Genomic DNA, 18,830 nt, shown 5'->3' with positions numbered 1-18,830 from the left:
GAAGTCCTGAAATTACAAAGATGACTAAATAACCATCATTATTATTATCTATTATATTTTGAGCCCCTGATATATGCCAAGGTAAGTCCCTACACATACTGTCTCTTTTGATAGTCACAGCAACACCATGATATAGATATTTCTATTTTACAGTTGAGGATACTGCAATGTCTTGGCCCTCAGAGAGTTAGTTCTCAGGCTATCAAGAACTGACAGTGAGGTAAGTGTTGTAGATTGATCATACTCAGATATTCTGAAAAATTTGTTTTTAAACATTTAAAATATTTAAAATTGAATCTAAAAATATTCAATATATTGAATTTTGTCAAATGCTTTTTTAGTACCTATTAAGACAGATCATGTGCTTTTTATCCTTTGGTCTATTAATGTATTGTTATCACATGGATTGATATTCCTATGTTGAACCAATCTTGCATCCCAGGGATAAATCCCACTTGGTCATGGTATATGAGTCTTTAAGTGTGTTGTTGAATTCAGTCTGGTAGTATTTTGTTGAGAATTTTTACATCTGTATTCATCAGGGGTATTGGCCTATAGCTTTCTTTTCTGTAGTGTCTTTTTCTGGCTTTGGTATTAGGGCAATTCTTGCCTCATAAAATGAGTTTGAAAGTGTTTTCTGCTCTTCAATTTTTTCAGAAGAGTTTGAGAAGGAATTCTCCAGTAAAGCCATGTATCCCTGGGCTTCTCCTTGTTTTGGGAGGTTTTTGGTTACTGATTCAATCTCCTTACACCTAAGTATAGGTCTGTTCAGATTTTCTATTTTCATGATTCGAGCTTGATATGTTGTATGTTTCTAGGAATTTATTTCTTCTAGGTTATCCAATTTGTTGGCATATGTTGTTCATAGTAGTTTCTTATAATCCCCTCAAAGCCATAAAATTCTAACTGGGAAAATATTTACTATCATATATCTCCTTTCTTTCTCTCTGTCTCTGTCTGTCTCTCGGTCTATCTCTCTCTGTTTTTTCTCTCATGATCTCCTCACTGTCATTGGTGTAAACCACATTTACCCAATTATGAATATTCAGTTCTGAGCCTTTGTGCTGAGACATGAGCCTCTTTCCTGAGAAAATTTGTGGTATCTGAGAGCCCTATGCAATTCAGCCTAACTATGAGACCTCATGATGTTTTTAAAGGTAAATAAAGGTAATTTAACAATAATGTTAAAGCAATCTACATTGCTTTCATCTCTATGAAAAGTACCTAAATTCATCATGTTTCATCTATGGTTTAATATCTTGAAAGGAAGGACTTTTATTGAACCATTAAACTCTTCTTTTAGTAAGGTAAAGACAGTACTTGGGGAGGCCTTAATAAACAACCTGAAAAAGAAATTAAGCAAGCAATCCCATTTACAATAGCACCAAAAAGAATAAGATAATTACGAATAAACATAACCAAGGAAGCAAAAGGTTTGTATACTGAAAACTACAAAACACTACTGAAAGAATTCAAAGACACAAACAAATGAAAGATATCCCATGTTCATGGATTAGAAGACTTAATACTATTAAAATGTCCATACTACCCAAAACAGCAGATTCAATGGAATTCTATCAAAATCCCAGTGGAATTTTTTTGGGCAGAAAGAGACAATTCTAAAATCTGTATAGAACAACAAAGCACCTCAAATAACCAACACAATCTTGAGAAGAAAGAATAAAGCTAGAGGTCACATACTTCCTGACTTCAAAAGATATTACAAAGCTATAGCAATTAAAACAGTATGGTAATGCACAAAGACAAACTATAGACCAATGGAATAGAATACAGAACCCAGAAATAAACCAACATATATAGTACCAAATGATCTTTGACAGGGTGCCAAGAATATTCAATGGGGAAAGGATAGTCTATCCAATAAAATGGTGTGGGAAAACTGTATATCCACATGCAAAAGAATGAAATTGGACCCTTATATTAGACGATATACAAAAATCAACTCAAAATGAATTAAATATAAGACCTATAACTGGAAAAATTCTAGAAGAAAACAGAGAGAAAGCTTCATAACATTGGTCTTACACTTATTTCTTGGATATGACACTAAAAGCACAGACAACAAAAGCAAAAACAGATAAGCTGAACTACATCAAAGAAAAACCTCTGTGCAGGCAAAGGAAACAATCAGCAGAATGAAAAAGGAAGCTATAGAACAGGAGAAAATATTTGCAAACCATATCTGATAAGGGGTTAATACACAAAATGTACAAGAAACTCCTATAATTCAACAGCAAGAAAACAAATAACTTAATTAAGCAATGGGAAAAGGACTTGAATAGACATTTCTCCCATGAAGACATAAAAATGGCCAAGAGGTATTTGAAAAGATGCTCAATATCACTAATCATCAGGGAAATGTAAATCAAAACCACAATGAGGTATCACCCCACACCTATCAGAATGGCCATTATGTATATTTTAAAAAGGAAAGAAAATAACAAGTGTTGGCAAGGATGTAGAGAAATTGTAACCCGATAATTGGCAGTTTCAATGGCGATTGACAGTGTAAAATGGTGCAGTCACTATGGAAAGCAGTAGGAGGTTCCTCAAAAAATTAAAAACAGAGTTACCATATGATCCAGCAATGTCACTTCTGGGTATCCATCCAAAAGAATTGAAAACAGGATCTCAAAGAGATATTAGCACTCCTTTGTTCATGCAGCATTATTTGCAATAGCCAAGAGGCAGAAACAACCTTAATGTACATTGATGGATAAATGGGTAAAGAATATGTGGTAAGTTTATACATTAGAAGATTATTCAGCTGTAATAAAGAAGGAAATCATGTTCTATGCTACAACATGTATAAAACTTGAAGGCTTTATGCTAAGTGAAATAAGCCAGCCACAAAAGGAAAAATGCTGCCTGATTCCACTTATACAAATATCTGAAGTAGACAAACTCATAAAAGCATAAAGTAGACTACTGGTGGTTGCCAGGGGCTGGGAGTGGGGTGTGGGGATTGGGGAGTTATGGTTCCATGGATATAGACTGTTAGTCATACGAGATAAAAAAAAGTTCCAGAGATCTGCTTTACAACAATGTTCATATAGTTAACAATATGGTACTGTATACAACAATTTAAGAAAGTAGACCTCATGTTATATGTTGATTTTATTTTATTTTTTTTTTACCACAATAAAAAAAAGAGAAAGAAAGTACATGGCATGTGAGGGAAACAACAAAGAGTTTATCCTACTGGAGTGAATAGTGAACAGGAAGGTTTCCAGAAATAAATCCAGAAAGCTAAGGTGTGACTGACTGTTAAGGGCTTTGAGTTTGGAAAATATTTCCCTTGTAGCCAGGAACTCTCAGGAGGTCTCTCCTCAGTTCCTTTGTGATACTCTTTTTCCTCTGCCCATTATTTTAAAGACGATGTTCTTCAGAATTTTTTTTTTTTTTTTTTTGCCAACTACACACTGTACTTGGTCAATCTCTCCCACATTTGGAAACTCAGTTCCTTTCTATACTCACAAATCCAAAATCTATTCTTCTAACCAAGACCCATTTCTTAAAATCCAAGTCTGTATATCATACTGCTTATGAAATCTCCACTTGAATGTAGCAGAGGTACCTCAAAGCCAACATGCTAATCTGAACTCCTCTTCCTCCGCCTCCCACTATCCCTATTCCTCTGTTCTTCTCTATTATTTTCCTTCTATATCCTCCATCTCACTAAATGACACTGTTTTTCCTCACTGCTGAACAGTTAGTGTCTGCCTCGTCTCCCATATCCAATCAGTCTCCAAATCCTCCTAAACTTCCTCCCAAATATCTCCATTTAGTCTATCCATCATGACAGCCATCATTGGAATTCAGATTAATATCAACACTCCCAGTACTCCATTTTTTACCCCCCAAAATTATACTTTAATGAACAAATATTAAAAGGTTTAACTGGGAACAAGGTGAGGGAATTCATGGATAATATTCATCTTATATGCTTAGTCCCTGAGATATCAAGAATTAGCTGAATACATCATCAGATTGCATAGCATTAGATGTGAGAATTAAATATGTCTGTTGAGAAAAGTAAAAGTCATTTGGGGAGTAAGGATTTTATTTTGCTAAGTCTGGAAGTCCCAAACAGATAAATATGAGTAAGTGTATTGTTTTACATTCTCATTCGACCTCCTTATTTAGCAGGTGCTCTTGATGGTCCTGTGATTACATCCCTCATTTAAAAGCCTCTATTGGGGCTTCCCTGGTGGCGCAGTGGTTCAGAGTCTGCCTGCCAATGCAGGGGACACGGGTTTGAGCCCTGGTCTGGGAAGATCCCACATGCCGCGGAGCGACTAAGCCCGTGCGCCACAACTACTGAGCCTGCGCGTCTGGAGCCTGTGCTCCGCAACAAGAGAGGTCGCGATAGTGAGAGGCCCGCGCACCGCGATGAAGAGTGGCCCCCACTTGCTGCAACTAGAGAAAGCCCTCGCACAGAAACGAAGACCCAACATAGCCATAAATAAATAAATAAAAACTTTTAAAAAAAACAACAAAAAACTGAGTCTCATCCAATGCAAATAAAAAAATAAAAGCCTCTATTGGACATACTAGACCTGTTTATGACTAACGTCTGTGAACTTAAAGCTTTATTTTGAAAAAAAAGAGTCTGTCAGCTCAGCAACTGGGGAAAGGGGATTTTATGGCACTTATATACCACTTTTTAGAGATGTTATCAATGTAAATTTTTAGAGAGTTATCAATAAGTAGAAAGGAACCTTGAAATGTGGCTAAAAGTAGTGTTTATGTTATTATTATAACAACTAGATGACACAGAGTAGCTCTCCTGCTTCTGTACTAGCTTTCTGGCTTAAACTCAAAGAGAAGACTACCTGAATTACAAGTACAGCCAGAGAACAAAAACTGTTGGATGGAATGAACAAAAATGTCCCCTGAGCATAACCCAAGGGCAGGTTATACTTTAGCTATCTGTTTTGCAAGATAAAATTAGCTACATTACCTTTTATAACTTTTACAATATATTTAAACCCTGTGAAATGTACAAGACCTTGCGCTCTTGTGTCATGTCCTTTGAGATTAGTGAGTCAACTCTCTCTAAAGCAATTCCTCAAAAACTGGTATCTGACAGATTTTCAAAATTGCAGAGCACTATGCTAAAGAATCTGTCTATACTGATAACATTTGGACTCAAACATCAAGTTTGAAATTGCAATTGCCTTTTCACTATAATCAACTTGGTCGTTTGAAGTGAAGACTCAGCTCAAAACCAAGGGAAAAAAAATCTAGTTTACTTATTATAAAGTTCTTTGTAAATATGCCTTGAAAACCAAATAAAAATTGGATCTTCAATTTAAGTTAATGTTCAAGAGAGAAAATAAACATAGTTATCCATTAAGGCTGACCATCATATTCATTTAAATTCAATATTTAACTCTTTCCTGTCATTGGGACTGAATTCCCAAAGGATCCACGCAGGGATTTTCCTCTGCACTAACCACAGCATTAGAAAATATTCATGACTGATTTCCCACAATCAAAACCTGGAATATCTTGGTTCAATTTAACACTATGGCATAATATGCTATAGTTCAGTTGTTAGGCTGATGGTACATTAACTCAGTGTTTAATATAATGCCAAATTAACTTTAATAAATTTAAATACTGTACTCTTAGAAATATTCACCTCAATATCTTGTAAGCATTTTACTACTGCCATATATTTTGCAGATGGTTAAAAGGCATAAGACATTCCATCTTTTCTCCTCTGAAGATAAGGATCCAAATTTGTGTTGTGTATCTCCCCAATTCATGACAATTGAATCACATTATTTCCATAGAAAAAATAACAATGAGAAATATTAAGGGTCCTGTTATCATATGCTTCTGTATGCCTAGCATGTGAAATACCATGAAAGGCTATAAATTATTGTCATCATATCTAATGATACTGAAAAGCTTAATTACTGCCACTGATGTGAGCACATAATGCCAGATCATTTTCTCTTTGTCTCTGTTCTCTTTCCATTTAAAGTCTAAGCTATATTGTCCTTTACCCTTTGGCCTCAATCTTTTATTTTTGGCTGCAAAATCTGAAGACCTATTTCACAATCTAGATCTGTTCAAAATATTTAAACTCATTCCAAGCCTTTTAAAATGGCTAATAGGTTGAGAGAAACCTTTTGTCCAAATCATTTAAATGCAAAATTTAAAAATGAGCGTACTACTGATTTTCTTAGAATGTCACTTCCAACTGCAAAGAAGTACTTTATCAAATACCTTATGCCTTTCATCATAGATGAATCTTTTAATCATCTATCGATTGGCTGAAATCCTAGTAGTCTTTTCTATGTATCAATATAATTGCATACCTATTTTCATAGTGTTATAACTTGCTTAGTCTTTCTTCTAAGAATCATGAAACATAGCTCTGGATGAATAAGTTCACTGTGATTCCCAAAGACAAAGTAACTTTACATTACAAAAACACAAAAGACACAGGGATGATATTCTCTAACATTAAACATGAGAATATTCCATTGTATCCTAGTTCGTGTACAAATGCATACACCCTTTAAAAGTAAAAATTCTGGCAGGCTGCCAGTATTAACTTGTTATTTTTATTATAATATTTCTTAAATGAATATAAACATAAAGCCAGCAGTAATTTTCTAGTGCTTATAGTTCATAGATAAAAATATGAAAATCAAATACAAACACAATAATGCACCTAATAAAATTTAAATTAATAGTACTAGTTTAATATTTTGGACAATATTGTTTTGCTGAAACTAAACAATGAGCTTCTTTTATATACTAAGTCAATATCATGATGAACCAATCTGAGAATGTACACCAAAATATACACATGAAAATTCTGAAAGAAATGTTCAAAATATCATCTCAAAAATTCTTCACTGGGAATATGCTATTACACTTACTGATAATAGAACAATTATATAGGTGAGTACCCAAAGACAGAATTCACGCAATGCAAATATGGTACTAAACGCTAAGGCACGGGTCTTCTGAGCTCAGCATAACTAATACTTCTCTAGTTATTCTTTCACTGCTTTTCACTATTCAAACAAATGTGAAACGTCCTTTTATAAAATTCTTTGTGGAGCTCTTTGGACTTCTCTGGCTCAGATGCATCATTTCTTAGATCAAATTTGCCACTCTTTACTCATTAGCCTGTTACAGTTACTCTGTTATACTATGCTATTTTTGTGGTATTAAATCAAAGTCTGAATTGCTTAAAAATCAAGCCATAGTCTATGAAGATGACTACCCATTGTAAATTACTGCCAAAAAAATAAGGTTTTCAAATAACTGGTCAAAATAATTCGATATGAATACAATAGTAGATGTAGAATATGTATTAGCTTTTTAATTTTAGGATATATCAATTTAGTGGCAGCCAATAATGTCCTCTAATATATAAAAGTAAAAATGCTGTCACTTCAGGTAACCACTGGGTCCCAGTGTAATCATAAACATGAAAGCAAATGCTGGGACTGAAATCAGAGTGGAGTATTTAGTTACAAAGTAGCCATTCACATACCAAAGTATTCTTTTATAAACATTTTACGTATCATTGAAATGAAAGCCCAGATACAAAATTACTTCAGCCAAAATATTTCTCCTATAGTGTAAAAGTCTTTATAATACAAATTGCCCCAAACAAAATAGATTAATTCTGAACTGGAATTTGTTTTATAGAGGCTGCTATTAGTCATTACCTGATAATTGAGAACATTGGTGATGAGAGGCTGAGCGATCAAATTGTAAATTCATGATTTTTGTCTACCTTTGAGTGCGGACTGTGCTGTAATAGTAATGACAATGCATATACGCAATGATGTATTTATGCTTGTGCTAATGGTAATCGTAAAAACCTGTAACATTTTTTAAAATTTTAAATTTTTGTAAAATACACTTAACAAAAAATTTATCATCTTAACCATTTTTAAGTGTACAGCTCAGTAGTATTAATTCCATTCACATTGTTGTACAGCCAATCTCCAGAACTCTTTTCATCTTGAAACACTGAAAACTTCATGCCCATTAGAAAACTCCCCATCCCTTCCTCCCCCAGTCCATGGAAACCACCATTCTACTCTGTCTCCATGAATTTGACTGCTCTAGGTACCTCACATAAGTGGAATCATACAGTATTTGTTCTTTTGTGACTAACATATTTAACTTAGCATAGTGTCCTCGAGGTTCATCCATGCTATAGCATGTGTCAGAATTTCCTTCTTTTTAAGGCTGAATCATATTTAATTGTATGTATATGCCACATTTGGTTTTTTCATTCATATGACAATGGACACTTAGGGTGCTTCTGGTTTTCGGCTATTGTGAATAGTGCGGCTATTAACATGGCTTTATAAGTATCTCTTCAAGTCCCTGCTTTCAGTTCTTTTGGGATATACACAGAAGTGAAAATGCTGGATCATATAGTAAATTCATTTATTTGTTTGTTTGTAAGGAATTGCCATACTGTTTTCCATAGTGGTGCACCAGTTTTCATTCCCACCAACAGTGCACAAGTGTTCCAACCTCTCCACATCCTCACCAACACTTGTTTTTGGAGATTTTTTGTTTTGTTTTGTTTTTGTTTGTTTGTTTTGTAATTGTACCCATCCTCATTGTTATGAAATGCCCATTACTTTTGATCAAAGACCTCATTAGAGTTATTTTCAGGATTTTCTTAGTGGCGCTTAAGTTATTTTTTGTCAGTATTGATCAACCAGAATGTTAATTGTAAATTATGATAACAAAATAGAACCACAAATTATACTTAATTTTTAAAAGCTAAACAGTTGTATTTCAAATCTGAAACTCTATCTCATAATCATTTTTTCTTGTTAAAATTTTTATAACACAACTTTGATAACGTGTGGTTTCTTAGGAATGTACTACAGTGTTATGAAAGAACAGACTATTTTTCATTATCTTTGTTCTGCTTATATCCAAAGTATAAGAATGAGTGGCTTATTTCTAATTCTGCTTCTGCCATTGATTTGCAGTGGTGTCACTTATTAACTATTCCTATACTACCTGAGAGGAAAGCATTGATTTTCATTTTCTCATAGTTTCGATAAAATATTGTTAAATCTTTCAGAGGAGTTTGGTAACGTCATGTTATGATTTGCCTTTCTCAATTATGTGCTTACCATTCTCTTACCTCTTTTGTTGTCGTGATATTTCCTACATATCTCTGAGTACTGAACATATACGTGTTTGTGAGAGTTGAAAATTTGTCAGACAAGATACATATTTACGGTGGTGAAATTAGCTTAGAGATGCTGGACACTTCAGAATGTAGCTGACATTCTAAAATTTCCACACTGCAGGACTATGGCCCAATTCTAGAGGAGGAAGTACCCTTTCATTCCTTCACTGGTAGCAACTAAGTGACCAGCAGAAAACATGAGGTCCTTCTGTTTGATAAAGTCCTGGGAGCTTCTGCCCCACAGATTTCACCTCTATCTGAACAAAAAAAACATCCCTCCCAGAGCTGATGAAACTTCTAGAAAAGTAAAAACTAAAACTAAAATAAAATAAAATGTCACTTCTGGACCAATTATGATCAAGCTAGTATAACTTTATAATGCATTTGACAGGGAATAAAGAAGATATGATAAATAGACATAGATAAATTCTTGGAGAAGTAAATTGCAATGCATGACCAATTATGTACATTTCACTTTGTCAAAGTGAGAAACAGTTATTTCCCAAATACCGAGAGTTCTGGCAATTACTATTTTGCATAAAAGCTAATTATTCATAGGTGTTGATCATTTCAATTCTATCTTTTGAAAAGAAATTTGAATCTTGCTACAACTGCTAAACTTGCAAATTGTTCATTAATTTTGGCCCTGGCTCTAACCTTAAAGCACTAAATATTTTAATGCTTCCTGATAAAAGAATAAATTCCTCTCTATACTCAAGTGTATGGTACACAGATTTTCCTGAATAAGCTAAAGAAAACAATGCATTAAAGGTCAATGTTAAACTTATTTGTTACAATTGACCCTAAATTTTCTTGTATTGGCAACAATTACATACGGATCCACATTACATACTTGATATACAAATAAGACCTTTTCCCAAAAGCTTTAAAATAATGGATGAAGCATAATTTTTCATGGTGGTATTTATCATAGCAGAGTTAACAATGATGAATCAGTTTGTAATGTGTTAATAAGGTCATAAACTTTTTTCTAGAATTTCATTCTCACTAAAATATACTTGTAATTTTACAGTTCTATAATATCAATACTTTTCAGTCATCTCCCTTTTATTTTTACTAATATTTCATTTAAAACTCATCTTTTCAATATAATAAAACATGAAGGTTTATCTATGTTTGCTCCTCATTTTTCTCTACGATTTTCTATTTCAGATCATTTTCCATTATAGCCATATTCTTTTTTTTTTTATAAATTTATTTATTTATTTTATTTTTGGCTGCGTTGGGTCTGCATTGCTACACGCAGGCTTTCTCTGGTTGCAGCGAGCGGGGGCTGCTCTTCGCTGCAGTGCGCGGGCTTCTCAATGTGGTGGCTTCTCTTGTTGCGGAGCACAGGTTCCAGGCATGCAGGCTTCAGCAGTTGTGGCTCAAGGCCTCTAAAGCGCAGGCTCAGTAGTTGTGGCGCACAGGCTTAGTTGCTCCATGGCATGTGGGATCTTCCCAGACCAGGGCTCGAACCCATGTCCCCTGTATTGGCAGGCAGACTCTCAACCACTGCACCACCAGGGAAGCCGCAGCCATATTCTTGTTAATACTGAATACAAACATTTTTATTATTCTCACTCTACTTATTACAGACTAGTGAACCACCTGCTCAATATAATAGTTTTTCATTGATTGTCCTCTCTATTCATCAATTCCTCCTTTCAAATTTTCTACGCAGCTGGCTTTTCCCAATACATTTCTTATTCTGTCAAGGGTGACTGAAACTATTTTCTGGTTTTATATTTAATGGGGCTGATAGCACTTTTCCCAGAGTCTCTTTGACTATACTGCCATGTCAGAAAATATACACTTATTATTTCATACTTTTATTTATACTCATTTGTATTAGTTTAATTAGTATGGCTGGTACTACTTCATTCCTATCATTTCATCCACGTGTAAGAATTTTTTCTTCTTCTGAACAATTAATATGGTCTACCCTGTCTATCTCTATGCTTGCAATAAATAAACATAAACATGGGGATAATATATATGAAATAATATTTTCTAAATTATATTAATATATAGTAATAGGACTATTATAAATATTTTCTTAAGCTAGTACTTAAGTATAGTCACAGGATCTTGAGTTACACTTCAAGCTGGGAGTTGACAGATATCACCTGATATTATGGAAATAAGGAAGCTGATTGGTAGTTATATTACTCTACTTCTCAAAAAAAAATCATATCTTTTTTTGGAAGGGAGGTTAAGACTGATTTCACCTTTTTACTCAAAATGATAATTAACAGTGACGAAAAATTACAGGGTTTCTACTTTGCTTATTACTAGCAGTCAATTATTAAATCCAAGCCTTAGCCATTCAATAGCAATTCTGGGTAGACTGTGCAAACTCTTCACAGAAAGGGAAAAAAGCAAAACTTACATATGCAGTGTGCTTATAGCCCCTACGATGACTAGGGAAAAAAGGACATCCCACAAAAGTAGAGAGCATTCTGAACGTTTCAGTTGGACCTTTACCTTCTTTATCCCTTATAGATTTTCACTGTTATGATTCTAGCAATACCTCAATTCCCAGCTAGTACATTCCAACCTCTGATCACCTCATATCTGCCTTTCAAATTAAACACTCTATCACAGAAAAGGAATAATTTTTCAGCATTCCTGTATCTTGGCTTGAATTTCTGCTCCTTGATTTTGATCCCTGCTGATTCTTACTGTGTCTTGAGACCAGATTCTGGTCACTCTCTGACTCCTGGCTCTTCCCCAGCTCAGTTTCCTGACTGGATTCCTATTCTTATATGTTAGCTTCAGTTTTTAGTCTTCCTGAACACAGGATTTATCTTCATATAGACTCAAAATTTGCTTGGTCCATATCTGGAAATATTTTTTAAAAGTCAGTGAGGAAAATGGTCCATTTAGTACACGTGTCTACTCTCCCATGTGTAAAAATAATAGAAAATAAGAAAATAATTCTCATTACTTGCAGATGATATAATTTATATTCCTTGGAAATCCACCTATATGAACAAAAAAATATAATAAAATAAGAGACTTCAGTAAGACGGCCTGATACAATGTCAACTTACAAAAGCAATAGTTCTCTAGTACACCACATCTCCTACACACTCCCCAACAACTAGAAACTGCAATAGAAAAGAAGATCACATTAACAAACTATGTAAAAAGAAATAAAACCTATAAAATACACATAAACCTTACAAGAAATATAAGTATGTAGAGTAAGAAAATAAGTAAGTGAGTAAAACTGTACTAAGGGTCAAAAAGAAACCCTAAGTAGATTAATTCCTGAATGGGAAAGTTCAGTAAAGATGTTATACATCCACAAATCAATATATAAATTCAATGTGATATCAATAATCTCAACCTCAAAGGGATTTTTAAATAGAATTTGTAAAGCTGATAGTAAGGTTTATATTGAACAGAATGTGTACAGAAATGGTCAAAGCAATTGTGAAAAAATAAAGCACTAAAACTAGAACTTGCCCAATCAGATATCAAAATATACTATACATAATTAAATATTGTGATATGAGCACAGTGATATAAATATAGACCAATAAACCATAATAAAATTTATGTAGGAATCGTGTATATTATACAAGTGACATTCAAAATCAATTTGTAAAGGGAATGAACTGTTCAGAAAATGGTGAGAGGATAGTTGACTATATTTATTAAAGAATAACACTGAATTCATATCTCATAAAATAGACAAAAGTACATGATCGATCAGTGGTTAGACAATGTACTGTAAAAGTATTAAAAGGAAATATAACAAATATTTTTATAATCTTAAAGTAATTAGGGCTTCATAAGCAAAGCACAACACACAGAAGCCATAAAGGAAAAGAATAATAGTTTTGACCACATAAAAACTGTTAAAACTTTAATATTTCAGATGATACTGTCTTAGTTTGAATTACTACGAAGGACAGCATGAGAAAGAAATTTCAATGTAGGTAATTTACGTTGAAAGTTATCACAGAGAACAGAAGTAAGGAAATGGGACACAGAAAATGAAGAAAAGTGAATGTAAAGGGTATGGAATTTTTGGAGGCTGATGTGGTAGGCAATGGAGTCTCAATTTCCCATAATGCCTCCCCAAACTGCTCATGAAAAAAGATAGGAAAGTGAACATTTATATACCGTTTCCTGCCCCACTTTGGTTGAGGGTCACCCTCAGAGCACTAAGTTCCCCATATTTCTGGGCTGACTTACATACTGACTGCGTTCCAATGACTTCAGAAAGAAGGGAGAAAAGCACAGCTTGCACTTACGGCAGTGCTATGTCCATGTGAGTCTGAGTGTGCACAGAAGTTTCCAACATGCTAGGGTTGAAATCAGATGTAGATCAATAAGATGTGACAGCACACTGAAGCACTGGCTGCAGTCTACTCTTTGTACCATTCTTAGTCATCGGTGTCCCGCATTAAAACCACTCTGTCACTAACTTTTCAAACTGGTGGTTAGCCACAGTCTTTAAAAAATGCTTGATACAAAAGAGTTAGTGGAATAAGTTATGGTACCCAGAGCGATAGCCAAGTGCAAGTCATAATATTCTCCTTTCTCTACCACCAATTCTAGAATTCCCAAGCTTAAATCCTAGGGTTCTTGTCAGGCCCTAAAAAGGGGAATTATAAATTGTCCATCGATAGTCAGAACTTTAGTGAAGGTAGAATCCTAACTGTATCCTTGGTAGAAGCCTGGGAACCAAAAGTTCTAATCCACAGACCTTAGATTTGTGGGGGAAAAAAGCACAAGTTTCTAGAGTGGGTCACTGAAGTCATATTGAGAAGGATCAATCATATTTCCTCCCCTTTGTCCTTGAATCCACATATTCTAGGTATTGAAGATATGGCCTCAAATATTTGGTCAAATCATATAATGCATCCTGAAGGACAGTAGTTTAATTTTACACAGTACATCATTTCCAAGCAGCCATTGCTGAGATTCAAATAGATTATTTCAAAGAGTAGGATCTACTCATCAGATTGGCTGCTTGATGAAGAGATCCCACAGTCATGTCTGAGGATTTGTTTTGATGTATCCCGTATCAGTAAGTCTGACTTTCTCCAAACTCACGTAGTGGTGTTCTACACTACAAGTACACTACACTACCATAGAACAGGTAAATTCATATAGGGACTGTCAATTTTAGTAATAATGAATCACTCCCCCCACCAGGATGGAAAGGATCTTCTATAACAACCTGACACTAAATGTAGAGCTGGTCTGCTCAGTGATGTACCATGTCAAGAACCCAGAATTGATCCCTGCTGCTGATAGATCAGGCATTTAGTAGTGACAGCAGCTACAGCATCCTGGGTAAAAGCCCATGCTGCTGGCGCCATGCATAGCCTTCATCAGTACTACCACGGCTATTCAATTTATGGGCCCTTATGGTAAGCAATAAGGTGCCTGAGGACAAAGGGTGGCACACATCTATCAGATGAAACATCCTGTCCACTGGTTGTTCAATGTCTCCTCCACAGTGAGTTCTTTTTGCTAGGCATTGGCATGACACATCCATGCATGCATCCCCATGAGTTCATCCATATAGCTCTTTTAAAAATATCCTTGCCTGTAATAGTTTAGTCATTCTTCTCCCAAGCCATTGACCAGGGAGTCCATAAACTTTTCCTATAAAAGGTCCATATAGTAAATTTTTTAGATTTGTTGAATCATACAATCTCTGTTGCAGCTATTCAAATCTGCCTCCATAGCACAAAAATAGCCACAAATATTACATAAATGAATGTGTGGCTGTGTTTCAATGAAATGTTATTTATGGACACTGAAATTTGGGTTTCAGATGATTTTCACACATCATGAAATATTATTCTTTTCGAATTTTTTCCAACCATTTAAAAATATAAAAGCAATTTTTAACTCACAGGCTATGTAAAAACAGACAATGGAGCAGGTATAGCTTTCGGGACATGCCAACCCCTGCCTTGAACCAACAAGCAAAGCCATGCTCTGCTGCAGGGGAAATCATAGTCTTACTTCGGGCCAGTTTTCTTTCCAGATAAAGTGGAAAACTAGGTATACTCCTCACAGTTCTGCCCAATGAAATAATTTCCTCGCATCAATGTCTTTTAGAACTACCCTTGAGTGAGCCAGTAGTGCACCAGTATTCCATCTGGTTCACGCTAAACTATTGAGCCAGTATACAGGGCCAAATTTCTCCGCTACTCCATCAGCTAGCTAAAAGGAATGTTCCATGAGGTATAAGCAGAGGAAGAGGCATCAGTTTACCTGTCCTTTGATCTTGTTTGGGTCTAATCCCTACTATAAAATTTCCATCATGCAATAAATTGCTATGTATCTGCCAGACCTTATTACTTGGTGGATCTGACAAACCCTTCTACTAGGTCACTTCAGTCTCATGGTTGTTTGATGCATCACGAAAAGGGACTCAGTCTCTAAAAGGGCTCCACAGCCTCCCAAAATCTGACTTTTAAAGTTTTCTGCTGCTGAAGGCATCACCTTCTTCTAGGTGTCTGGGTGAATTGCAACAGCTCTCTCATGGGGCTTTTTACTTCTAGTACCATTGGATCTGCTGGGTCATACACCCTGAAGGGCAGGACAGTTTATACAATGGCCTAGAGCTGGTGAAGAAGCCTTTCTTTCTCTGGACCTCACACAAAACCAGCATTCTTCCAAGTAATCAAATAGCCATTAGAGGGATTATTCCCAAGTATGGTGTTGCCTCCAAAATTCAAAAAAGTCCAAGTGTACCAAGCCAAGCACTGTCCATTTTTCTCAGAGTTGAAGAGTAGAAGGTGCAACAATTTGTTCTCTAATTTGATGGGGTGTTTCACACACCCCCACCCCACCCAAACCATTCCCCAAAATTTCACCTATTTGACAAGTCCCTGAATCTTACAGGATTCATCTTCCATCCTCTCTTACACATGTGTTTTAGTAGAGCATCCAGGGTACTGGCCACTTCCTTTCTATAAGGTCTGATTCTTTAGATAATCAATATAGTGATAATTTTGTAGAATGTCGAAATTATCAAAGATTTTTCAGACTATGTTGTGGCAGAGAACCGCGTATATAACATAGCCCTGGAGAAACAAAGTGAATATGTACTGTGGTCCTTCCCATTTTTATCCTCGTTAATGATACAGATTGAAAAGAACATATTTACCAGATCAATAGTCACACATCAAGTACCAGAGGTTATGTTTCTGCTCCAATAAAAATACCACATCTGGTGCAACAGCAGCAATTGCTGATACAATTTGGTAAAGCTTACAGTGATTTACCCACATACGCTATAATTCATCTGTTTTTGTATAAACCACATAGGCAAACTAAACAGGACTATGTTAAAACCACCACCCTTGTATCTTTTAAGTTTAAGGCAAGTGTCAATCTCTGAAATTCCATTTGGGGACCAGGGATAGGATAGCTTATAGACTCATTTGGATTTACTAATCAGTGAGTCCATTTATTACCTCGAACCGGGGAGGTGTGATAGCCTTCTGGATCTCTCAGTATCAGTGTCAACTGAAACTCTGCATCCCACATCTCTCAAAAACCTAGGAATTTCTCCTTCCTCCTACATGCAGTCAACCTGGTTAATTGCCACAGGTCTCACTGGAAAATAAGGGAATATTTTTTGTATATTCTTGTAACGATGTTGCAAAATCCTCCTCAAGGAGACCTGGCCTTTTCTTCAACTGATTACATCTAGGAGTGAGAACAGGCCCACTCTCTGAACCAGGGTGAGGCACTGGATTTTTCATTGTGTCAGAAACAGATTCCTTCCATCCTGCTATTTATTTTATTTTATTACTATATTTTATACAAGTCAAGAAATACCCTAATTGATTGCCCATCTCTCTCACCCTAGAAACACCAGGGTCTAAGTCATTGCCAGAGATCACTGTAGATTAAGGCAACCAGATTACCACTCTAACCCTGCTGACCATCACAGTAATTATATCCCACTCACCTCCAGTGCCTAAGAAATGCCTCTCGGCCTCTGATTTCCCACGAATCTATCATTGTGAGCCCAGTTCCATGGCTCTCTACTCCACTGTTAGTACCAGCCTTCAGAAGATAACAAACACTGAGCTTCCCAGACCGTATTAGTGCTCTCCTCACAAGTCCATTCTTCATTACTTCATTGAAGGAAGGGTCCTCTGGACTTTTTTGGTAAAGTAGTGGGTTTTTTAATCTCCCATAAAAAAATACATTCTAATATTCTCTCCTCCCTCTCCTCTGACCCCTTCTTCAATATGCTGACAAGATAGTTAATACATCTCCAACTCATTTACTGAAGACCATCATCATGCTTAAGTTTCAAGGGGCCACACTAGAACCATATAAGATGGGCTTCAAGTGTCCTGGTGCAGGAGAGTGTTCTTAAGCCAAGAAATTCTCCTTGTCAAGTGTTAAGCGCTTGAGTGCTTACTACATGCCAGGTACTCTGATAAATGTTTTACATATATTAACATTTTCAGCTTTCACAATATTCCTTGAAAGTCGGATTATGATTATCATTTATTTCTAGTAAACTAAAATCCATAAATAGAGGTGGTTAAATAAATTATGATACATTAATAATATTGTACAAATGTAACCGCTTAAAATGAAGTAGCTTTATACATTTTGGCGTCGAAAGATCTATAAAATATATCACTAAATGAAAAATTCAAGTTAAAAAATATGCCTGTATTATTTTTCCATTTATGTGAAAGGAGAAGGAAGAAGAGAAGGGGAGGTGGAGGAGGAGGAGGAGGAGGGGGGAGGCATGTGTTTATATATATAGCTAGATACAGACCAACGCATAGAAAGGAGACTAAAAGCATTTTGCAGACGTTACCTCTGGGAAAAGCAGCTGAAGTTTGGGAAGGAAAAGGAGAGAATAACTTTCATATTCTACTACATAAATTTTTATACTGTCTGCATCTTTTGAAAATAAAGATGTGTTCATGTATTATTTTTATAACCAAAATATTAAAAATATCAGTGACATCTAGCTTCTGATAATGAATCTGCTGAGAATGAGCCCAGAGAGGAAGACTGTAAAGATACAAAATGAAAATCATTTCTTGTCTGCCTGCTCTGCCTTAATTTTTCTTCTTCTTAAAAGAGAAACTCATGTTTCTTTTTCAGAAAGTCTATTTCTACAAACAGAATCTCAGACCTGTTTTTCTTTTACTTTTGTTTGAGCAATTCTACCTTACTGATGCACGTACATAACTGTAGGCATACATATACATATAATACATTAAACATAGGAAATTGCCATTTTATAGGTTAAAGATAGTTGAATATCGGCAATTTTGTACGGTTCAACCCTGTAAAATATCAAACTATCATCAAAATTAGTGTTACTCTCCAGCTCTTCATTTCTAGGAAAAAAATCCAGATATCCTATTTCTTTCCCTAAACAGATGCTAACAGAAATTTACAGCCTTACCTCCTTAATTTATACATGATGATATTAAAGAAGTTTCCAATTTTATCATTAAAAGTTTATGAAATTATAAAATAATCAAGTTTCAAGATTTTTTTTTAAATTCAGTTCCCTGAACTCCTCTTATTGTCCTGTCTTCCACCCCACCTTAGCTACTCACTCCTGCGGTTATACCTGAGG

General features: G+C 35.3%; 1 long non-coding RNA gene across 2 annotated transcripts in view; it reads left to right on the top strand.

Moving 5' to 3' along the window:
- The window catches only part of LOC309627655, a 150,794-nt gene that overhangs the window by 115,413 nt on the left and 16,551 nt on the right, over positions 1-18,830 (top strand). Inside the window, exon 4 of one of the 2 annotated variants that reach the window (XR_014243899.1) lies at positions 154-220. This is a non-coding gene — a long non-coding RNA (uncharacterized lncRNA). Of the gene's footprint in view, positions 1-153; positions 3,183-18,830 lie in introns of those variants that run through there. The other variant, XR_014243900.1, reaches the window with a different exon arrangement.

The sequence above is a fragment of the Balaenoptera borealis genome (genome assembly GCF_965194805.1).
Source record: "Balaenoptera borealis genome assembly, chromosome: 4".
In the NCBI taxonomy this organism is placed as follows: domain Eukaryota; kingdom Metazoa; phylum Chordata; class Mammalia; order Artiodactyla; family Balaenopteridae; genus Balaenoptera; species Balaenoptera borealis.
This window is presented reverse-complemented; position numbering and strand designations above follow the sequence as displayed.